At 43.3% G+C, this 11,795-nt stretch overlaps 1 pseudogene; it reads left to right on the top strand.

Moving 5' to 3' along the window:
- The first annotated feature begins 10,873 nt into the window (after nt 1-10,873).
- LOC138755936 (U2 spliceosomal RNA) lies at nt 10,874-10,968 on the top strand (annotated as a pseudogene).
- The last annotated feature ends 827 nt before the right edge of the window (nt 10,969-11,795 follow it).

The raw sequence follows: 11,795 nt of genomic DNA on the forward strand, positions 1-11,795 counted from the left end.
CTTCGGCCCAACTTGTTCAGACTGACCAAAATGTCCCACCTGCCTGCATCTGGCCAATATCCCTCTCAACCAGCCTTTCACAACGGGGGCCACACACATTTAAAAGGGGGTGCAAGGACTGAAATCATAATATTTTCATTTGTATAAGACATTGGTGAGACTAAATCTGGATTATTGTGTGCAGATTTGGTCACCTAACTACAGGAAAGACATCAATAAAATTGAAAGAGTGCAAAGAAGATTTACTAGGATGCTGCCAAGGCTTCAGGAATTAAATAGGGTAGGACTTTACTCTCTGGAGCAAAGAACAACAAGGGAAGATTTGATAGAGATATTTAAAATTATGACTATAGACTATTTAAATATAAGTAAGCTTTTTCTACTGAGGGTAGGTGAGAACATGGGTGAAAAGGGAAAAGATTAGGGGGAATTTTTCACACAGAGAGTGGTGGGAGTGTGGAACGAGCTGCCAGCTGAAGTAGTAATTGCGGGCTCAATTTTAACATTAAAGAAAAATTTGCACGGGTACATGAATGGGACGGTATGGACTGGGTACATCTTAGTGGGACTAGGAAGTATAATAGTTCAGCACAGTCTAGAAGGCCCAATGGGCCTGTATTATGTGTTTTAATGTTCTATGGTTCTAGGTTTTTAAAAATGTAGCCTGTAGATGAGAAGTATGGAAGAAACAAACTATTCTTGACTGGTTCACAGTGGTGGGGTGGAATGTATTAATCAAAAAAAGATTGAGAATGGCTGCTCTGAACCTATCCAATTTATCCATGCAAATATTTCCTAAACATTGCAATAGTACCTGCCCCATCTACCTCCTCCAGCAATTTGTTCCATACACCCACTATCTGCAACATAAACAAATGCTATTTTGTTCTACTGAGGTAGTTCTTTTAAACTAATGTGGTCCCTTCCCTGGAAAACATCTGATTAAATAATGCAAAAGGAACTTTTGTCAAACAGTTTTAAATAAGATGACAAAACACTTGGATTAAAAATAACTGTTTGAGAATCAAGAGTAAAACTGCCTCTTATTACCAGTGATTCTCAAGCAGTTGTTTTTAATGCAAGAGCTTTTAACACAAAGCCATCCAGAAAATAGAAATAGGCTATTCAACTCATCAAAATGAGCCACCATTCAATCATGAAGTGAATAGTGAACCACTTTACCCCACTGCCCATCTTTCTCCTAACCTTCAATGCCCAGACTAATTAAGAACCTGTAAAATCTCTGCCTTAAAGACACCCAATGGCCTGGCCCCCACAACTACCTGTAGCAACAGATTCACTGCCCTTCAGCAAAATAAATTCTTCCACATCTCTTCTCTGCAAGTGTAGGAGGTTCACTCCATTCCTAATCCATATTTTCGCCACCCACCTCATGCAGCAACTACCTGTTGTGTTTCCTTCTGTGACACCTTCCTACAACCAAAGATGGCCGATTCTTCTTTGTCCCTTCCCACTGGCTTGCAGTTGCAATCACCATTAATTGGTATCAGGTGTAGGAGATCCAATCAACCACTTGTTTTCTGTCCAGCTCAGCTCTTGTTTGATAAGGCAATGTGCACCAAACCTCTCTCTGTATCAACTTCATCCCTTTCCCCCCCAAAGTTCTCCATTTTTAGATATGTGTTTTATTTAAAAGAAGGATGAGACAAAGAAAAACAAATTAAACAAACAGAACATACTGGGGGGTGGCATAGTTGGCACAGCGGTCAGTGCAACGCTGATACAGCGCCAGAGATCGGGACCGGGGTTCGAATCCCATGCAATCCGTTAGGAGTTTGCACATTCTCCCGGTGACTGCGTGGGTTTCCTCCGGGGGCTATGGTTTCCTCCCACATAGCAGGGGTGTAGTGCGCGTCGAAAGAACCAAAGACTTGTTGATCCAAACCAAGGCTTTTATTAACTAAAAGACTGGAGCATATCACAAGTAGGTCGACCAGTCCAGAATGAGCTGGTCTGGCTAGCAGCAATCCTTTAAGACCTGCCAGTAGGAGTGGCTAACTCTCAGCCAATCACAGTCATCCTACACTACCATCTGTACATATACATATTGGTGATAGAATCTGTACTATCACAAGGGGTTTTAGGTTAATTGGGTGTAATTAGGTGGCACGGACTCATGGGCCAAAATGACCTGGTACCATGCTGTATGGTCTAAATTAAAAATAAATTAAAACAATATGTTGTCCTCTGAATGCTTCCCTCTGCAATGCTCTTTGCTCATTAGGAGATCTCTAGCTAGCATGAGACTGTGAGCTCCTATCTCATGAACATCCAGGAAAAAGGGCAGGCAATCAGAATCAGAATTAATCATCATGAATATGTCATGAAATTCATTGATTTGTGGCAGCATTACAGAGAAAATATTGCTATAATTTACATTTCAAAATAAGTAAAAAAAGGAGAAAGCGAGGTCATGTCCGTGGTTCATTGTCCATTCAGAAATCTGATGGTGGAGGGGAAGAAGCTGTCCTTGGACCATTGGGTTTTCATCTTTAGGCTCCTGTACCTCCTTCCTGATGGTAGCAGAGTGAAGAGGGCTTGGCCTGGGTGGTGGGGGTCCTTGATGGGAGCTGCTTTCTTGAAACTCCACCTCTGTTAGGTAAACTGGGAATGGACCGTTGTGATACTTTTCACAAAACCAGAGGCAGTAAGGATGTGTTGGCCAATAAATCCCAAATACCTGACTGTGAAGTCAACAAGGATAGAGGCTGCATTCTTAAGACACTGCCTCTTGTCGATGGAGCAGGGATTGATGCTGGCCGAGTTAACAACTCCCTGGATACATATACCCCTGACAGTCCAGATTCGGCCATGAGGAAATCCCAGAACCAATCCACATCATGGGCTCAAAAGCCCAGAATGAGGGGCTCAAGTGGAGCACTCACAACATAGAACAGCACAGAACAGGCTCTTCCTCCTTCAATCATTGTGCCAACCTATATATTCCAACCAAAAAAATCCTAAACTCTTCCTACCTTGTAACCCTCTGTTTTTCTTTCATCCATGTGTCTGTCTCTTAAATGCTCCCAATGTTCCAGCCTCCACCACCATTCATGGCAAGGCATTCCAGGCACCCACCACTCTGTGTAAGAAAATCTGACCCCTGAGGTCCCCCTTCACTTTGTACAGGATGTCTGGTGTCTGAAATGTATGAACTTCAGGCATTTTTCCATCCCTTGATGAAGGGCACAAGCTCGAAACGTTGGTTATGTACCTTTATCTTTGCTACATGAAGTTCACTGTGTGATCTGCTGAGTTTCTCCAGTGTTGTGTTTTTACTTCAATCACGGTGTCTGGAGACTTCACTTTTGTGTTTTACAATCATTCTAGGCACTCTTGTCTGGTGCTTTAACCCAGTGTCAATTTTGGCTCCTTGCCAGATTGGTGGCCAATTTTCCTCAGGTAGAGGTGGTGAGTAAATGGATACTCCTTCTACATCAGAGATAATGTGCAGGATGATGAAAAAATATAACTCTTAACCAGTTGGCTTAAGCATTGTTCTAAACAATCACATACCCTCTGAGAGGAAATTTAAATATAATACTTGGTTCATGAATTTTAATTAATCTGCAAATGAGGAGCTCAGAGCTGTTTAATATGCAGGAATTTGACAATTTAGGGAGTTCACAGACATTATTAGCGCTCTAATTAAAGCAGAATTTAGTTGTCAGCTCACATCTGTTGTTGTGGAGATGGAGTCCTGATCAGAACTGGCTGCAGGAAACTGAGGCAGCTGGCCAGGGCAATCCCTGGGAGCTGTCACACTCAGCAGAGACAGGAGGCCCAATGGGCTTCGGTCCACCCGTGGTGGCAGACTGTGGCATGGCTGAAAGGTGGGATTGGTCAGCACAGAGAGAGAGAGAGCGAGAGAGAGAGAGAGAGAGAGAGAGAGAGAGAGAGATCTAGATAAAGACAGTGAGAGAGGCAAGGAGAGAGAAAGAGAGATGGAAAGACAAAGATAGATAGAGAGAGAGAGAGAGAGAGAGAGAAAGTGACAAAGGGAATGAGAGACAGATAGAAAGATAGAGAAAGGCAAAGAAAGAGATAGACAAAGAAAGAAAAAGAGAGGGAGAGAGAGAAATGATGGGTAGTGAGATAGAGAGTTACAAAGTATAACCAAGCAAGAGTGTGACCAAGGAGAAACAAAGAGAGAGAGAGAAAAATAAGGGAGAAAGTGAGAAAAGGACAGAAAGGATGTGATGCACCATCAATTACTTCACAAGACTAGAAGTGTTTTGATTAACATCAGAATGGAGGAACGTCCATGGTGGTCGACTGTCCTGGACAGAGGATGGACCTGTGGCACAGTTGCCTTTATTCAGGGGTCTGTGGGAGGAGCCACAGGCACAGTCAACAAGGCAGGGGGTGGGTCCAGACAAACTATAACAAGTACTAACAGAGCCAAAACATATATACAGGATGATTGAGGAATGATGGGTTAGGACTGGTCTCCCGGCTGGAGTCTACATAGTCTCGACTCCAGTAAACTTCTACGTTCCAGATCAGTCACTGATCCAGTCCCAAGCAGAAGCCAAATGGTCCAATGTTGCCTTAGCTGAGGCATTCCTTGCGAAGGGGCAGGGCTGACAATTGTCACAAGCAGGCAACAAAGCATCCATTCCACATCTTAATGCAAGACTGCTCAGGCACTCAGTGAGATGCAAAAATAGTTCCAGCATTTGTCTGATTTGGTATGAGGTATGTGGTGGGAGAGATGTGTGGATCAGTGGGGAAAGGCTCAATTGGAATTCTCTGCCTCCATGAATGTCAGCTCATAAGAAGTGGAGTGAATACTATTTGCAAAGGTTGGGGGAATGGAAGGCCATGGGGAATTGGCAAAGAGGAGCTGAGTGAAACACGAAAGTCTGCAGATACTGTGATTGTAGTAAAAACACAGAAATTCTGCAGGAGCTCAGCGGGTCTTGCCACGTCCAAAGGAGGTAAAGATATATTACTGACCTTTTGGGCCTGAGCCCTTCTTCAAGGAAAGCAGGAAGGCATCTGAGTTAAAGACTGGGGCGAGAAAAGGGGGGAAAATGGTAGGGGGTGTAGTCTGAACCAACAGACAAAAGATGTTAATTGGATAGGATAAAAGGAAAGGTGAGAATTGATTTTGGCTCCGTGAAAGGGGAGGGAGGTAAAAGGGGGGAGGGAGAGAGAGAGAGAGAGAGAGAGAGAGAGAGAGAGAGAGAGAGAGAGAGAGAGGAGACAGGTGGAAGAAATTGTGAGTGGGGTGGGGGGTGGTTTTTTAATGGAACCTGGAGAAGTTGATGTAAATGCTGAGTTCTTGTGTAATTATTATTGTAATAAACAGGTTTGAGTATTTGCCTACTCCTGCTGTGTGTTTCTAGTGAACAACATTACAATATCATGATATAAATTAGTTCAATATAATTTTTTACATTAATTATATCTTACACCGCAGAAGTTAAATGGATTGAAATCAGATTTATCAGATCAATGTTTTAGATGTGGTGAGGACGTAAGATCTTTTGTACATTCTATGTGGTCTTGTCCCAATGTGAAACATTTTTGGGTGACTGTAAGTAACTTTTTGGAACAAGTTACAGGAGTTGTTTTTTCTGCTAAATCCAAATTTATTTTTATTAGGAAATAATCAAGGTACAAATTGAAATTATCAATTTATCAATTGAAATTTGTTAAATTAGCATTAGCGGGAGCAAGAAAATGTATTGCAATCATTTGGAAATCAGATATATCTTTAACTGTGACAAGGTGTCATGCTGAGTTTCAAAGTTGTATTCCTTTGGAAAAAAAATTACTTATCAAATAGGAAATAAATTTTACGAACTTGGCACACGTACACTCAAATAATGGGATTGAATTTGCAGTGATGTCCTTCTTGTCCCTGTAGTCCTGCAGAATTCTCCTCTGCACGTTTATGTTAGATCTGGATGACTTCTCTCTCTGCAATCCAAGGATCTTATTTTCTTTTTATAGCTATAATTTTTTTTTCAGTTTGTATATTGGTTTTTTTGAGGGGTGGTTGAGTGGGAGGGAGGGGTTTTTGGGGTGGGGTGAAAACCATCATGTATGTAATCAATGTTCTTTTTTGACATCTATATATTATAATAATTATAGTTACTGCATGTATGGAATATTCAATAAAATATTTTTAAAAAGATATTGCAACATGGCCATTTAGTATAGAAACAGGTCCTTTGTACCAACTTGCCCACGCTGACTAAAAAGCTACACCAGTTCCAACTGCCTGTGTTTGGCCCATATTCCTCTTAACCCATCCTATCCATGTATCCGTCCAAATGTTTCCAAATGAGTGGCATGGTTAGTGCAATGCTATTAGACTGCCAGTGATTGGGGTTTGAATCCGGCACTGTCTGTAAGGAGTTTTTAATGTTCTCCATGTGTTGGTGTGCGTTTTCCCCCGTTGCTTCAAAACTTATGGGTTGGTAGGTTAATTGGGTGTAAAAGGGCAGCACCGTGCTGTCAAGTTAAATGTAAAAATTTTTAAAGACGGATTTGTAGCTCATCCCACTTTGCCAGCAATGTCATTCAAGATTTGATTTATTGTCAAGTAATAAAGATATGGCAGGAAAAACAAATTTTATGTAATATTGCACGTAATATAGCGCTAGAGGCGAATCCGTTGATACTCCGAGGGGACTCTCTTTTACATCTCTTTGATGCTTCGGGAAATTTCTGCCGATGGCGAGTCTGTCTGCCTTATGGCAGGAAAAACAAATTTTATGTAATATTGCACTAAGGCAGACAGACTCGCCATCGGCAGAAATTTCCCGAAGCATCAAAGAGATGTAAAAGAGAGTCCCCTCGGAGTATCAACGGATTCGCCTCTAGCGCTCGTGTAGCCACAGAGAGTCCCATCAGAACCATCAGCAGTCTGATCTCCAGATCCGAACATCCTACACGATCAGGAACCCTTCAGCACCCTCTCGCATCCGAGTCCCATTTCCAGCGGTCTGCAGCCCAGTGTGAATCCCTCTTCTGCAATCGACAGCAGCCCACAGTCCGCGTGGGTTCCTCGCCTCGCATCGCCAACAGCCCACTGCCTGTGTGTTCTTCAGCCTCAGAACCACTCACTGGTGTGCTGCCGTGGATCATCTCCTCTGCCTCTCCTTCTCAAATGGGTGGTGGTCTCCCTGTTTTCTGATGCCCTGTGCCAGTCCTCTGCTTTCTCAGAGACCCCAACCCCTTGTGGCTGCTGCCGAACACAGGTGTCGCCATCTTGAGAGCAGATCTCGCCATTACAGTACTGTCAGCTCCATTTACAGGCCGCTTAAAGACTGTAGAACTGATGTCAGTTGGACTGGATGGCTGGGTTCTGTGGGAGCCCTGTGTTTTTACTCCCTGCTCTCCATAGGTTCGCACCAGTGGCAGCGCTGCCGTTACAGCGCCAACATTTTCCATGATTACAATCAAATTGAAGTTCAGAAGCGAAGCACTTTTGTCTCGATGTCTCGTGATTGTATCCTATAATTGTAGAGCAAAATTGTTTTCACACCATTGCTTCCAGGTCTATCGTTAGCCTTTGTATCTCGGCCTCATAAATGAAAATGCAATGTAAAATGAAAGCAGGATGTCACTTGTCAAACTCTTTTTGGACTGATAAAATGTTGTGCACATGAAAACTAGAGATTCGTAACATTAAAAATAATCACGATTCGATCAGCAAGACCAAATAATGAATGCTCCAGCTTTAAGAGGGCTGTTGTGCATTTAGCTCCCCACTGTGCCCTTACAAAGAAATAGAGCAATTGTAAAGTCAGGATTAAAAGCATGGCTTTTCATGGATTTGTTAAAGTTACCAACTGTTAAACTATCTACAGGGTCTGGAGTTCTCAGAGAAATAGGGATGTGTTTTGGGGCCAGAGGGAGTTACAGGGATAAGACCATAAGACCTAGGAGCAGAAATAGCCTATTCAGCCCATCGATTCTGCCCCAACGTTCAATCCTGAGCTGATCCATTTCCCCACTCAGCCCCCACTGCCTGGCCTTCTCCCCCATAACCTTTGATGTCCTGGCTAATCAAAATACGATCAATCCCTGATTTAAATGCACCCAATGACCCAGCCTCCACAACCACCTGTGGCAATAAATTCCACAAATTCACCATCCTCTGTCTGAAGAAATTCCTCCGCAACTCTGTTCTAAGTGGGTGTCCTTCAATCCTGAAGTTGTCCCCTCTTGTCCTACAATGGGAAAGAAACTTTCCACATCTACTCTGTCCATGCCTTTCAACATTTGAAATGTTTTGATGAGAATCCCCCCCCCCCCCCCTCGTTCTTCTAACTTCCAATGACTCCAGGCCAAGAGCTGTTAAACACTCCTCATTTGATAACCCTTTCATTCCTGGAATCTTCCTAGTGAACCTCCTTTATACCTTCTCCAACATCCTTTCTTAAATGTGGGGCCCAATACTGCTCACAGGACTCCAAGTGAGGCCTCACCAGTTTCTCATAAAAGCTCAAAATCGCATCCCTGTTCTTAGATTCTATTCCTCTTGAAATGAACGCCAGCATTGCATTTGCCTTCTTATAAATGCCAAATAAAATATTAAAAGGAATCAGTAACTGTATTAAAAATAGTTTGTAAAATAATCAGTAGCTTTTTTTTAAACCCTTGTTTGACCCATTTTGTCTGTTTTTATTCTTTTACATAGCTATGCTGAAGCTAAGGGGGTTGTGGTCACTTTCACCAAATTGCTCCCCCATTGAGAGATCCGCCACCTGACCAGGTTCATTTTCCATAACCAGATCCATTATGGCCTCTTCTTTCATCGGCCGGACAACATACAGTGTTAGGAATCCTTCTTGAGCACACCTGTCAAATTCAGCCCCAGCTATCCCTCTTGCAGACAGCAGGTGCCAGTCAATATTAGGGAAATCACCCATAACTACAACCCTGTATTTCCTGTACCATTCTCAAATCTGCCTGCTTACCTGCTTCTCGGGGCCCTGAGGACCATGTGCAGGTAGATGGGATTACTTTAGGTTGGTATCGAGGTCAGCACAGACACAATGGGCTGAAGGGCCTGTTCCTGGGCTACAATGTTCCTTGCTTAGAAGGCGCTGGGGAACTGAGGTAAATGTCAAGAGGAGTTCAGACAGCTGGATCAGGTGAGTTTAAGAAGAGTCTGGGAACTAAGCCCAAGTCCTGTGGACAGGAACTGTGAAAAGGATAAAGCATTCATTCACAACAAGAGGGGGTGGGGGGGGGGGGGGAGGAAGAGCAGATGCTCACATTTAGTGGAGCATCTTTCTTCCTCATCGACTAAATTAAAAGCAGTCAGAAAGCTCAGAAACAAATCAAGTGCAAACAGCATGAGAATAGAAAGTGTGGATGGTTTCAGACAGCAATAACCCAGGTGTTAATTTCACTTTATCTGGGCCATTTGGAAAAACTAAAATATAATCAGTCAACATTTGTGATGACATTTCTTGAGTCTCAATGGGATGCCAGATTGTGAATGGGAAACCATAGAGGCATCAGCTAAAGAAATCGGCAGCTGAATTCCTTGGGCAAGAACACAAATCAACACTGGAGGTGTGGAGGATCGGGGTCGATCCAAGATCAGCCGTTTGGTCTCTTTGAAGAATGAAGGACTCAGACTTTTCCTTTCCCAATTCCTTTCTTTCATACACAGGCCTGTTGGAGGTCCGTCACCTCCATAGAGGATCAAGGAGCTCCCTGAACAGGGTCGGCGCCGGGGGTGGGGGGCATACGCGGGCATTACCCCCCTCCCAAATGAGGTGATGTGCCCACCCCCGCCCCCCACGGTCAGACCTGTGTCAGTGGCGGCTAGGTTGACGCATGCTAGGGCCTCTCCACCCACCCCCGGCTGTGCCACTAGCATGAATCAAGCTTGACACAATAAAAAGAGTGCCCTCTTGTCCCATGTTGGATGGATGACCTCAATGACAGGTAGGCAAAAGTTAAATAAATGGGACCCAACAGAATCAGACAGATGTTTTCGCTGTAAAAAGGAAACGGGAACAACAGTACATGCAATTTGGGCATGTGAGAAAGTGGAAAAATTTTGGGAAGATCTAAACCAGATATTAAATAAAATCACAAAAAGCAATATACCAAAAAACCCAGAGATCTTCCTTCTAAGTAATATAAGAAATAAAGAATTTGTACTCGATTTGGATGGAGCACAAAAAAGATTTATTATGATAGCCCTAGCTGTAGCAAAAAATGTATTATGTCAACCTGGAAATTAGAAGACAACTTGAGAATACAACAATGGTACATAGAAATGAATAAATGTATTCCATTAGAAAAAATAACATATAATTTAAGAAATAATATCACAGTATTCGAACAAATATGGGAACCATACATGAAATACAATAGAGAAATCCTACCATGAACCTTCACCACCTAAAATGACAGAAGGAGAAGACAACAAAATGAACTGACTCAATATTTAAAAGTAAAAAAATAAAAATTTCTTGTTTATTTTATTAAGTGACAACATTGTTTAATGGATTTAATGTATCTTATAGATTGAACTTTGAATAAATGGGAAGAGGAAGAGAGAGGGAGGGAAGGGAGGGGGGAAAAAGGGGAGAAAATGACTATATATTCAAGAGAAAAATGTCTGTATGTATTTTGGTCAATATGGTTTATTGTGTAAAAAATTTAAAAAAATAAAAAAAAATGGCAGGTAGACTCCTGCTAGAACCCCCCTCCAATGTTGACAGGTTGCTCCCTGCCCCCCTTTAACATATGTTCTGGTGCCGACCCAGTCCCCGAACATACAAATCCAAAATACAATATTTTTTTAAAATTCATGCGATAAACAGAAAAAGTGATATTACAAGAATTTACCTTAAGTTTCTTAAGGTAAATTGCTTCTCGGCCTTTTGGCTAAGATCAAGTGTAGTATCTGTTCTTATCAGTTTAATTTACCTTAAGTCTACAGTAAGGCAAATATTAGCCATCAGCAGAAATTGCCTGGCGCCCCTTACAGTCAAAGAATGAGAAGCAAAAGAGACACTGAGTGTCCATGGATACACCTTCAGCGCTCCCGCAACCTCTGCAAAATACACAGCCTTCAGTTCAAAGCATCAACAACCTGAGCTCCAGATTCAAACCTCCTGCACAATCAGGAAGCCTTCAGCGGCCTCGACACTCTCCCGCATCCCGGTTCTGATGCCTGGTCCCCTTTCAGCCATTCCCGAACCAGTCTCCAGCAGTCCGCAGCCTGGTGCGAGTTCCTTGACCGCAGTCGCCAGCAGCCCGCAGCCTGCGTTGGTTCCTCACCTCAGGTCCCCAGAAGCCCCTCCGTTTGTATGTTCCTCAGCAGAAGAGCCCCTCACTGGTCCGCCATCCCTTGGGTCATCTCCTCTGTTTCTCCTTCTCAAATGGTGGGGGGGAGTGGTCTTCCTGTTTTCTGGTGCCTGGATCTCCAGAGTCTGCAACCCCCTCGTGGCTGCTGCCGATCCTATCCTGGCCCCAGACCCCGAAGTTGCGGGATTAAAAAAAAACACCATTGGTTCCTTTAACAGGACATTTAAGCTTCTACGGAGTTGGCGGCAGTCGGACCAGGTGGTTGGACCGTGTGGGAGCGCTTTGTGTCCACTCCCCACTCTCCGCTGGTCACACCAGCAAGCGAACTACTGTTGCAGCAGCTCTGGCGGTGCTGCCATTTTATTTTGCTGCATACCTTGTCGCAATCTTATGCTAACCAATCACAGAGCAGGCTTCTCCCATGTGACAAGCCTTACCCTATCAGCATTAAGCTACATACTGTTCTTCCACAAAGTGTG

Source organism: Narcine bancroftii, chromosome 2 (genome assembly GCF_036971445.1).
Source record: "Narcine bancroftii isolate sNarBan1 chromosome 2, sNarBan1.hap1, whole genome shotgun sequence".
Taxonomy (NCBI): Eukaryota; Metazoa; Chordata; class Chondrichthyes; order Torpediniformes; family Narcinidae; genus Narcine; species Narcine bancroftii.